Raw genomic sequence first — 12,643 nt, forward strand, 5'->3', positions numbered from 1 at the left:
TTTTGACACGGTCTCCCATAGTATTCTTGTCAGCAAGTTAAGGAAGTATGGGCTGGATGAATGCACTATAAGGTGGGTAGAAAGCTGGCTAAATTGTCGGGCTCAACGGGTAGTGATCAATGGCTCCATGTCTAGTTGGCAGCCGGTATCAAGTGGAGTGCCCCAAGGGTCGGTCCTGGGGCCGGTTTTATTCAATATCTTCATAAATGATCTGGAGGATGGTGTGGATTGCACTCTCAGCAAATTTGCGGATGATACTAAACTGGGAGGAGTGGTAGATACGCTGGAGGGGAGGGATAGGATACAGAAGGACCTAGACCAATTGGAAGATTGGGCCAAAAGGAATCTGATGAGGTTCAATAAGGATAAGTGCAGGGTCCTGCACTTAGGACGGAAGAACCCAATGCACAGCTACAGACTAGGGACCGAATGGCTAGGCAGCAGTTCTGCAGAAAAGGACCTAGGGGTGACAGTGGACGAGAAGCTGGATATGAGTCAGCAGTGTGCCCTTGTTGCCAAGAAGGCCAATGGCATTTTGGGATGTATAAGTAGGGGCATAGCGAGCAGATCGAGGGACGTGATCGTTCCCCTCTATTCGACATTGGTGAGGCCTCATCTGGAGTACTGTGTCCAGTTTTGGGCCCCACACTTCAAGAAGGATGTGGATAAATTGGAGAGAGTCCAGCGAAGGGCAACAAAAATGATTAGGGGACTGGAACACATGAGTTATGAGGAGAGGCTGAGGGAGCTGGGATTGTTTAGCCTGCAGAAGAGAAGAATGAGGGGGGATTTGATAGCTGCTTTCAACTACCTGAAAGGGGGTTCCAAAGAGGATGGCTCTAGACTTTTCTCAATGGTAGCAGATGACAGAACGAGGAGTAATGGTCTCAAGTTGCAGTGGGGGAGGTTTAGATTGGATATTAGGAAAAACTTTTTCACTAAGAGGGTGGTGAAACACTGGAATGCGTTACCTAGGGAGGTGGTAGAATCTCCTTCCTTAGAGGTTTTTAAGGTCAGGCTTGACAAAGCCCTGGCTGGGATGATTTAACTGGGAATTGGTCCTGCTTTGAGCAGGGGGTTGGACTAGATGACCTTCTGGGGTCCCTTCCAACCCTGATATTCTATGATTCTATGATTCTATGAGATCTTTTTGAAGTTCTTCACAGTCTGCTTTGGTCTTAACTATCTTGAGCAATTTAGTATCATCTGCAAACTTTGCCACCTCACTGTTTACCCCCTTTCTCCAGATCATTTATGAATAAGTTCAATAGGATTGGTCCTAGAACTGACCCTTGAGGAACACCACTCCATTCTGAAAATGTACCATTTATTCCTACCCTTTGTTCCCTGTCTTTTAACCAGTTCTCAATCCATGAAAGGATCTTTCCTCTTATCCAATGACAACTTAATTTACATAAGTGCTTTTGGTGGGAGACCTTGTCAAAGGCTTTCTGGAAATCTAAGTACACTATGTCCACTGGGTCCCCCTTGCCCTCATGTTTGTTGACCCCCTCAAAGAACTCTAATAGATTAGTAAGACATGATCTCCCTTTACAGAAACCATGTTGACTTTTGTGCAAAAATGTATGTTCTTCTATGTGTCTGACAATTTTTATTCTTTACTATTGTTTCAACTAATTTGCCCAGTACTGACATTAGACTTACCAGTCTGTAATTGCCGGGATCACCTCTAGAGTCCTTCTTAAATATTGGCGTTACATTAGCTATCTTCCAGTCATTGGGTACAGTAGCTGATTTAAAGGACAGGTTACAAACCATAGTTAATAGTTCCGCAATTTCATATCTGAGTTCTTTCAGAACTCTTGGGTGAATGCCATCTCGTCCCAGTGACTTGTTACTGTTAAGTTTCTCAATTAATTCCAAAACCTCCTCTAGTGACACTTCAAACTGTGACAATTCCTCAGATTTATCACGTACAAAAGATGGCTCAGGTTTGGGAAACTCCCTGACATCCTCAGCCATGAAGACTGAAGCAAAGAATTCATTTAGTTTCTATGTGATGACTTTATCATCTGTAAGTGCTTTTGTATCTTGATCGTCCAGGGGCCCCACTGGTTCTTTAGCAGGCTTCCTACTTCAGATGTACTTAAAAAACATTTTATTACCACCTTTTGAGTTTTTGGCTAGCTGTTCTTCAACCTCCTTTTTGTCTTTTTTTTATTACATTTTTACATTTAATTACATTTTATGCTCCTGTCTATTTACCTCACTAGGATTTGACTTCCACTTTTTAAAAGATGCCTTTTTATCTCTCACTGCTTCTTTTACATGGTTGTTAAGCCACGGTGGCTTTTTTTTTCTTTTACTGTGTTTTTTAATTTGGGGTATACATTTAAGTTGAGCCTCTATTATGGTGTCTTTGAAAGTGTCCATGCAACTTGCAGGGATTTCACTCTAGTCACTGTACCTTTTAATATCTGTTTAACTAACCTCCTCATTTTTGCATAGTTCCCCTTTCTGAAATTAAATGCCACAGTGTTGGGCTGTTGAGGTGTCCTTCCCACCACAGGAATGTTAAATGTTATTATATTATGGTCACTATTTCCAAGCAGTCCTGTTATAGTTCCCTCTTGGACCAGATCCTGCGCTCCACTCAGGACTAGATCGAGAGTTGCTTCTCCCCTTGTGGGTTCCTGTACCAGCTGCTCCAAGAAGCAGTCATTTAAAGTATCGAGAAATTTTCTCTCCACATTTCATCCTAAGGTGACATGTACCCAGTCAATATGGGGATAATTGAAATCCCCCACTATTATTAGTTTTTTATTTTGATAGCTTCTCTAATCTCCCTGAGCATTTCATTGTCACTATCACTGTCCTGGTCAGGTGGTTGATAATAGATCCTTACTGTTATAGTCTGATTAGAGCATGGAATTACTATCCAGATTCTATGGAACATGTGGATTTATTTAAGATTTTTATTTCATTTGATTCTACATTTTCTTTCACATGTAGTGCTACTCCCCCCACATGACCAGTTCTGTCCTTCCGATATATTTTGTACCCCGGAATGATTGTGTCCCATTGATTGTCCTCACTCCACCAGGTTTCCGTGATGCCAATTATATCAATATCCTCCTTGAACACGAGGCACTCTAGTTCACCCCTCTTATTATTTAGACTTCTAGCATTTGTGTACAAGCACTTTAAAAACTTGTCACTGTTTATTTGTCTGCCCTTTTCTGATGTGTCAGATTCTTTATGTGAATGTTTCTTGTCTGATCTGGCCCATACTTTATCCCCTTTCATCCCCTCCTTCTGACTAAAACCTAGAGTATCTCTTTCAATAGACTCTCCTCTAAGAGAGGTCTCTGTCCGATCCACGTTCGCCTCTGCAGCAATCGACTTTCCCCCATCTCTTAGTTTAAAAACTGCTCTGCAACCTTTTCAATGTTAAGTGCCAGCCGACTGGATCCACTTTGGTTTAGGTGGAGCCCATCCTTCCTGTATGGGCTCCCCCCATCCCAAAAGTTTCCCCAGTTCCTAATAAATCTAAACCCCTCCTCTCTACACCTTTGTCTCATCCATGCATTGAGACTCTGAAGTTCTGCCTGCCTACCTGGCCCTGCACATGGAACTGGAAGCATTTCTGAGAATGCCACCATAGAGGTCCTGGATTTCAGTCTCTTTCCTAGCAGCCTAAATTTGGCCTCCAGGATATCTCTCCTACCCCTCCTTATGTCATTGGTACCTACATGTACCATGACCACCGACTCCTCCCCAGCACTACACATAAGTCTATCTAGATGCCTCAAGAGATCCGCAACCTTCGCACCAGGCAAGCAAGTTACCATACGGTTCTTCTAGCTATCTATGTTTCTAATGATTGAATCTCCCATTACTAACACCTGCCTTTTTCTAATGACTGGAGTTCCCTCCCCCAGAGAGGTAACCTCAGTGTGAGAGGATACCCCATCATCATCTGGAAGGAGGGTCCCAATTATGGGAAGGTTTCCCTCTGTTCCTGTTGACTGCTCTCCTTCTCTGGGCCTTTCATCCTCCTTAACTTCAGAGGGGCTGTCTAACCGGAGGTGGGACAAATCTACAGTATCCTGGAAAGCCTCATCAACATACCTCTCTGCCTCCTTTAGCTTCTCCAGTTCCGCCACCCTGGCCTCCAAAGCCCGTACATGGTCTCTGAGGGCCAGGAGCTCCTTGCACCGAATGCACACGTATGCCATCTGCCCACAGGGCAGGTAATCATAGATGCTACACTGAGTGCAATAAACAGGCTAGCCCCCACTCTGCTGCTGGGCTTCTGTCTGCATTTTTTCCTACAGCTACCTAAGTTAATGATAGGGTTTTTTTTAAATCAAGACGTTTTGATGATAGTTTAGTTTAAAGATTTTAAAGAATGTCAAGTGTACCTCACCGCCTTCCCACTCCTCTTCCAAACTCCCTCTCGAAACTCCCTGTTAGCGGTCCTTGGTCGCTTGCTCACTGCTTTATAAAGCCTTGGCCTTCTTGATAGCCCCGCCCCCTGACTAAGGCTCAGCCAATGAACAGAGGCTTCTAGATTTCAAACCTTGTTTAGAAGCTCACAGCTTCCAACTGCCGGCCACAGCACATGGTCCTTCAAACAAACAAACAAAACAAATACAAACTCAGCACGCAGCAAGTAACCCCAAACACAAATACACACTACCAACAGCCACGTACCCCAAGGATCCCGTATTTGCTCCTCCTTCACCTGGAGAACTCCCTCTTGAAACTCCGTTAGCAGTCCCTGTTCACAAAACCACAACTCATGCTGCTTCTTCTAGAGGTTCTGGACAGGTTAAATACTGAGAATACTGAGAAAAAAGCCTTAAAATTTCTGGAAAACCTAAGAGGCAGTTGAGTCCAGTGAGCCTCAGTGAATCATTTAATTAGAGACCACACAGAGTCAGAAAAAGGATTTCAATTCTGTCAAAACCTTCTCTTATCACAGGAAGACATGGCTTAGAAAAATTAATAAATCAAACTCTTTATTAAGTCTTTCTACTTCTCATTTATGAGAAATATCTCCAGCTTACTCTCGTATGGCACAATAGTTGGCCTCTCAGTAGGTCATTATTCAAATCATCTTTATCCAGTTAAGGTTATTTTACAGCAGGAGAGGTGTTAAATGTCTTACTAGAGTTTTGTAGCGCAGCCTACACAGGAGCCCCGGGTCCTAGCATTTGTCCCTTATCCTTAATAAAGGCATGTGCAAAGAACTAGGAAGTCTCCTTTTACTAGCGATTTCTTTGGAAGAAAAATAAAATATATTAAAGTGATTGTGATACAGTTCAGACTGTTATATCTGGCTGGAGCATGCTCACCAACACTGCATTCGAAATATCTGTTACCAGGAACCTTTTGAGCTAACCTTTTGAAACATAAGCCTGCAAATGTCCTAGCCTAAACTTCTGGTTATCTAATGAAAAGAGGAATGGTAAAACTCAATGTATCAAAGGCTTTACAGGAAGGTTTTCTGACACAAAGCTGCATCCTCATGCAATACTTTGAGTGTGTGTGTGTGTGGTGGGGGAAAATATAGGTTTGGATCTTCATTTTTATAACAGTTTAGGACTCACTTCTATCAGTATCTGAGGCTATGTCTACACTATGAAATCAGGTCGAATTTACAGAAGTCGATTTTTTAGAAATCAATTTTATACAGTTGATTGTGTGTGTCCCCACTTAAGACCATTAAGAGAATTAAGTTGGCGGAGTGTGTCCACAGTACCGAGGCTAGTGTTGACTTCCAGAGCATTGCACTGTGGGCTACTATCCCACAGTTCCCGCAGTCTCTGCTGCCCATTGGAATTCTGGGTTGAGATCCATTGCCGCGGGTCGTTCTGGAGACATGTTGTCAGGCCCCCCTTCCCTCCCTCCCTCCATGAAAGCAACAGCAGACAATTGTTTCACGCCTTTTTTCCTGGATTACCCGTGCAGACGCCATACCACAGCAAGCATGGAGCCCGCTCAGCTCACCATCACTGTACGTCTCCTGGGTGCTGGCAGATGCGAGACTGCATTGCTACACAGCAGCAGCTCATTGGCTTGTGGCAGCAGATAGTGCATTATGACTGGTAGCCATCCTTGTCGTCTCCTGGGTGCTCTTGGCTGGCCTCCATGAGGTCAGGGGCACCTGGACATAAAATGGGAGTGACTCAGGTCATTCTCTTCTTTAAGTTTTGTTTAATGGAGATTCAATCCTGCCTGGAATATTGGCAGAGGGATAGCTCAGTGGTTTGAGCATTGGCCTGCTAAACCCAGGGTTGTGAGTTCAATGCTTGAGGGGGCCATTCTGCCTCAGGCTGCTCTCCCAGCCAGCAGCACCGCAAGCACCCAGGAGACAATGACGGCTAGCAATCGTACTGCACCGTCTGCTGCCAGCCTACCCCTTGCTCCTCCCTCCATGAAAACAATGGCCGACAATCATTTCACGCCTGTTTCTGTGCGGGCACCATATTGCTGTCAGCATCGTCATCCACCCGCCGCTTCCGCTGCCACTCTGCTCTCCTGCAGACGCCATACCATAGCAAGCACAGAACCCGCTCAGCTCACCGCAGCAGTTATGACCGTTCTAACCACCACCCGTATTATCCAGCAGTATATGCAGAACAACAACCTGCAAAAGCATGCAAGTAGGTGATGGCAGTGCGGTGAAGAGGACATGGACACAGACTTCTCTCAAAGTATGGGCCCCGATAATGTGGACATCATGGTGGTAATGGGGCAGGTTCATGCCGTGGAATGCCGATTCTGGGCCTGGGAAACAAGCACAGACTTATGGGACAGCATAGTGTTGCAGGTCTGGGATGATGCCCAGTGGCTGAGAAACTTTCGAAAGCATAAGGCACTTTCATGGAACTTTGTGACTTGCTTTCCCCTGCCATGAAGTGCCAGAATACCAAGATGAAAGCAGCCCTCACGGTTGACAGCTACCGGTCAGTCAGGAATCAATTTGGAGTGGGCAAATCTACTGTGGTGGCTGCTGTGATCCAAGTAGCCAACGCAATCATTGAGCTGCTACTATCAAGCGTAGTGACTCTGGGAAATGTGCAGGTCATAGTGGATGGCTTTGCTGCAATGGGATTACCTAACTGTGGTGGGGCCATAGACAGAACCCGTATCCCTATCTTGGCACCAGAGCACCAAGGCAGTGAATACTTTTCAATAGTGCTGCAAGCTCTGGTGGATCACAAGGGACGTTTCACCAACATCAACGTGGGATGGCCGGGAAAGGTACATGATGCTCGCATCTTCAGGAACTCTGGTCTGTTTCAAAAGCTGCAGCAAGGGACTTTCTTCCTAGACCAGAAAATAACCGTTGGGGATGTTGAAATGCCTATAGTTATCCTTGGGGACTCAGCCTACCCCTTAATGCCCTGGCTTATGAAGCCATACACAGGCAGCCTGGACAGTAGTAAGGAGCTGTTCAACTACAGGCTGAGCAAGTGCAGAATGGTGGTAGAATGTGCATTTGGATGTTTAAAGGTGCGCTGGCGCAGTTTACTGACTCGCTTAGACCTCAGCGAAACCAATATTCCCACTGTTATTACTGCTTGCTGTGTGCTCCACAATATCTGTGAGAGTAAAGGGGAGACATTTATGGCGGGGTGGGAGGTTGAGGCAAATCGCCTGGCCACTGATTACTCGCAGCCAGACACCAGGGCAGTTAGAAGAGCACAGGAGGGTGTGCTGCGCATCAGAAAAGCTTTGAAAACCAGTTTCATGACTGGCTAGGCTATGGTGTGAAAGTTCTGCTTGTTTCTCCCTGATGAAAACCCCCACCCCTGGTTTCACTGTACTTCCCTGTAAGCTAACCACCCTCCCCTCCCCCGTTCGATCACCACTTGCAGAGGCAATAAAGTCATTGTTGCTTCACATTCATGCATTCTTTATTAATTCATCACACAAATAGGAGGATAACTGCCAAGGTAGCCTGGGAGGGGTGGGAGAGGAGGGAAAGACAAGGCCACAGTGCACTTTAAAACTTATTGAATGCTAGCTTTCTGTTGCTTGGGCAGTCCTCTATGGTAGAGTGGTTAGGTGCCCTGAGGCCCCCTCACTGCGTTCTTGGGCGTCTGGGTGAGGAGCCTATGGAACTTGGGGAGGAGGGTGGCTGGTTACACAGGGGCTGTAGCGACAGTCTGTGCTCGTGCACCTCAACCATATCAGTTTTATCCTCCAGTAGCCTCAGCATTGCATCCTGCTTCCTCTCATCATGCTGCTGCCACCTATCATCTTCGCTAGCCTCTGGGAAGGAGATGATAGTGTGAGCATTGAAATATTTGCAGCTGCGGGAGGGGAAAAAAAGAGAGTAGTAGTAGTGAAAAAGACACATTTTAGAGAACAATTGCTAGACTCTTTCAGGGTGAACCTTGCTGTTAAAATTACATAGCACATGTGCATTCAGTACAAGGTCGCATTTTGCCTCTTATATTGAAGGTCTGCCAGTTTGGTGTGAGAGATCACATACACAGGGCTGGCAGGCAACAGAATTCTGCTTGCAGGCAGCCATGGTAAGCCACAGTCTTTTGGCTTCTTTAACCTTCATAACATGTTGGAATGGTTTCAAACAGCAGTGCCTTCATTTCCCATACCAAACAGCCATTGGGTTGGCCATTTAAAATGGGTTGGCAATTTAAAAGGAGGGGCTGTGGTTTTCGGGTTAACATGCAGCACGAACCCAACTAAACCCCCCCCACACCCCCCCCCAATTCTCTGGGATGATCGCTTCACCCCTCCCCCCATCGCATGGCTAACATGGGGAAGATTTCTGTTCAGCCACAGGCAAACAGCCCAGCAGGAATGGCCAGCTCTGAATGTCTCCTTAATAAAATTCCCCTATTTTAACCTGGTGACCATGAATGATATCACTCTCCTGAGGCTAACACAGAGAGGTAAAGAATGGATGTTGCTTGAATGCCAGCAAATACCGGGACCATACGCTGCCATGCTTTGTTATGCAATGACTCCAGACTACATGCTACTGGCCTGGTGTGGTAAAGTGTCCTACCATGGAGGATGGAATATGGCTGCCCTCCCCAGAAATCTTTTACAAAGGCTTTGGGAGTACACCTAGGAGAGCTTTATGGAGATGTCCCTGGAGGATTTCCACTCTATCCCCACACACGTTAACAGACTTTTCCAGTAGCTGTACTGGCCGCAAATTAATCATTAAACACACTTGCTTTTAAACCATGTACTATATTTACAAAGGTACACTCACCAGAGGTCCCTTCGCCACCTGGTGGGTCCTGGAGCCTGCCTTGGGTGCGTTCGGGGGGTACTGGCTCCAGGTCCAGGGTGAGAAGCAGTTCCTGGCTCTCTGGGAAAACGGTTTCTTCGCTTGCTTGTTGTGTGCCATCTTCAACCTCCTCCTCCTCCTCTTCCTTATCCCCAAAATGTGCATCCCTGATGCGTGATAATCCATTGATGGAGTCAAAGCACAGGGGTGGGGTAGTGGTGGCTGCACCCCCTAGAATGGCATGCAGCTCATCACAGAATCGGCACATCTGGGGCTCTGACCTGAAAAGCCATTTGCCTCTCTGTTTTTTTGGTAGGCTTGCCTGAGCCTCTTAAGTTTCATACGGCACTGCTGCAGGTCCCTGTTACAGCCTCTGTCCTTCATGCCCTTGGAGATTTTTTCAAATGTTTGGGCATTTCATCTTTTGGAACAGAGTTCTGATAGCACGGATTCGTCTCCCCACACAGCGATCAGATCCAGTACCTCCCGTTTGGTCCATACTGGAGCTCTTTTGCGATTCTGGAACTCCACCATGATCACCTCTGCTGATGAGATCTGCACTCACCTGTAGCTTGTCACACTGGCCAAACAGGAAACGAGATTCAAAAGTTTGCGGGCCTTTTCCTGTCTACCTGGACAGTGCATCTGAGTTGAGAGTGCTGTCCAGAGCGGTCACAATGGAGCACTGTGGGATAGCTCCCGGAGGCCAATACCATCGAATTGCGACCACACAACCCCAAATTTGACCCAGTAAGGTCAATTTCAGAGCTAATCCCCTTGTTGGGGGAGGAGTACAGAAATTGATTTTAAGAGCGCTTTAAGTCAAAGTAAATGGCTTCATCGTGTGGATGGGTGGAGGGTTAAATCGATCTAACGCTGCTAAATTCGACCTAAACTCGTAGCATAGACCAGGGCTGATATTACAAAATTTGATCCACTCTGTAAGCATGACTGTTATTGCCTTGTTTACACAGAGTAGTCTCTTGACAGCAAATAAGAACCTTGAGAATCTTTTAATCTATTTATTTGGGGTAGTAACTATATTTGAATTATTAGTTTTTCAAGCGTGTCAAAGAACTGAATATGAATAAGGATGCAGTCAAAGAAACAGACTTGAAAAACAGAGGTAAAACCAGTGCTTGGAATATGGTGACAGAGGTTTTTATTATGCTTTGTTTTGTTTTATTTCTTTAAGAATGGCAAAACCATTGAAGTGAAATTTATGACCTGGATATCATTGAGATTTGCAACCCAGTGAAGTTGTCAAAAAATATTAAATTATACAGCATGTGCAGACAAGGTTGAGAAATTACTTTCTGTCCAAAGATTTGTTTAAAAAACATCAAAGCAGCTAAATTCAATCACATTTATCTTAGTCCAGTATTCTCTTTCATTTTCAGCAAGTTCAAAGAATTAATATTATTGGGAAACATTCAGATAAACCACACTGTAATGCTCCTAGTTCTAGCACAAAATCTTCCTGGATCCCAGTTTGTTCAATATTTTATCTACACACTGGCCTTTTGGAATGAAGATGTGTGTACCTGGGAAGGTTAAGAGATTGGTAGCAACAGAAAGATTTAGGTCTTGCAGAGTGGTTATAGAACTCGTGGTTCTCCACACTTACCAGAGAGGACCAGGACGGGTTCCAGATGGCAGCTTAATAAATGTAGGAACTTCCTGGAGAGGGAGTTCTCTAGTTGCTGCTTAAAGCATAGTTCTTTATGTTTGTCCCCACACTTTGTGATGTCAGAAGACAGTGAATCCCCCGCTAAAGGAGCAGGAAAGGGAAGTGAGCCCAACACTAGTGGAGTGGTGAGTGAGTGGGGAAAGTGGAAAATCAGGGAGGAGACCTGTGAAATCAGCAGCAGGAAGGAGGCAGTGCAGCAATAGAGTCCATAGTGCAAATGGCTCTGCTAGGCAAGTTTGATTTTGATAACTCAGGTACCTGGCCCTGCTGGATCCAGAGATTTGAGTGATTCTGAATGGCTTCTGGTTTTACAAAGAAAGCAGAAGAATACTTGGTAAATGCCTTAATATTTGCCATGGGAGATGCTGCTGCCAACATCCTGTATGTCCTACCCCTCACTGATGAGGAAAAGAAAGAATACAACAAAGTGAAAGAGGCTTTTAATGCTCATTTCACAGACAGACAAAAATATTATATATGAAATGACCAAATGTAATAGAAGGTGCCAGGAAGAAGGAGAAACTCAAGTCAATATTTGCAGGCTATGGAATTCCTGAAGTCCTCATATCTGATAATGGGCTCAGTTTACCACTGAAACATTCCTAGCATTTGCGAAGATCTCTGATTTTGAACCTCATACTAGCAAGTCCACATTAACCCGAGAGCCGCAGGGGGGCATGCCTTGTAAGGTATCAGGGAAACGGTGATGATCTGCTGAAAGTCATTTCTCTATCCACATATGTATAGCATGAATGCATATGAAGTTATGAGAATTGTGTTGTACGGTTGTCACTAAAACGTGGTGTAAGTTGGGAAATCAGCCAGATATTAGCTCCCCAGAGGCAACAGCAAGGAAAGTAACCAACACCCAAGCTCGGTGTCAAACAACCCATCAACAACCATTGTCCTGCAGGGAGTTACAATTCAATGACTCACCTGCATGAGGCCACACCAAGGGAACTGCTCAACCTTGCCTGGAGACTCAGCAGTGCCCCCCAGACATACCTGGACTTGTGCTCCCAAAGCACAAGGGACTGAGGGTGTAAAACAGAATCCAGTGGCCACATGCTGGCCCTTTCTCCTTCACCCACCTACACTGCAAGCAACAAGGACACTCTGAAGACTCCAACTGAGGGGACTGGCCCAGATTTCAAGGGTGAAATCTATGTACTATGAACTGCAATATCCAGTGGGGTGAGAAAAACTGATTAGTCTAGTTTTTGCCCAGTCTAATAGGATTGAGACTTTAGACTACATGCTTATATTTTATTTCTATTGGTAACTAACTCTGACTTTTTGCCTATCACTTATAGTCACTTAACATCTATCTTTTGTAGTAAATAAATTTGTTTTACTGTTTATCTTTCCCAGAGAGATTGCCTGAAGTGTGTGGTAAATCTGTTCAGGTTTTGCAAAGGCTGGTGTATATCCACTTTCCACTGATGAAGTGATGAACCAATTAATAAATCTGCATTGCTCGCTTTGAGCAGTGCAAGACGGTATATTCCTCAGGTACAAGGCTGGGAGCTGGGGGGATTTTGCTGGTGCCTTTCCCTGTGTGATTCATGAGTGGCTCTGAGAGCATTCATGCAATCTAGCTGGGTGTGGGGTCTCCACATGCAGTTGTGCTGAGTGATAACAGCATCTGGAGGGGTTTGCTGCTGGTCACTAGCAAGTCATTGTGAGAGACAGTGCAGGCTGGAGAGAGTTCA

This window comes from Lepidochelys kempii, chromosome 3, assembly GCF_965140285.1.
Source record: "Lepidochelys kempii isolate rLepKem1 chromosome 3, rLepKem1.hap1, whole genome shotgun sequence".
Taxonomy (NCBI): domain Eukaryota; kingdom Metazoa; phylum Chordata; order Testudines; family Cheloniidae; genus Lepidochelys; species Lepidochelys kempii.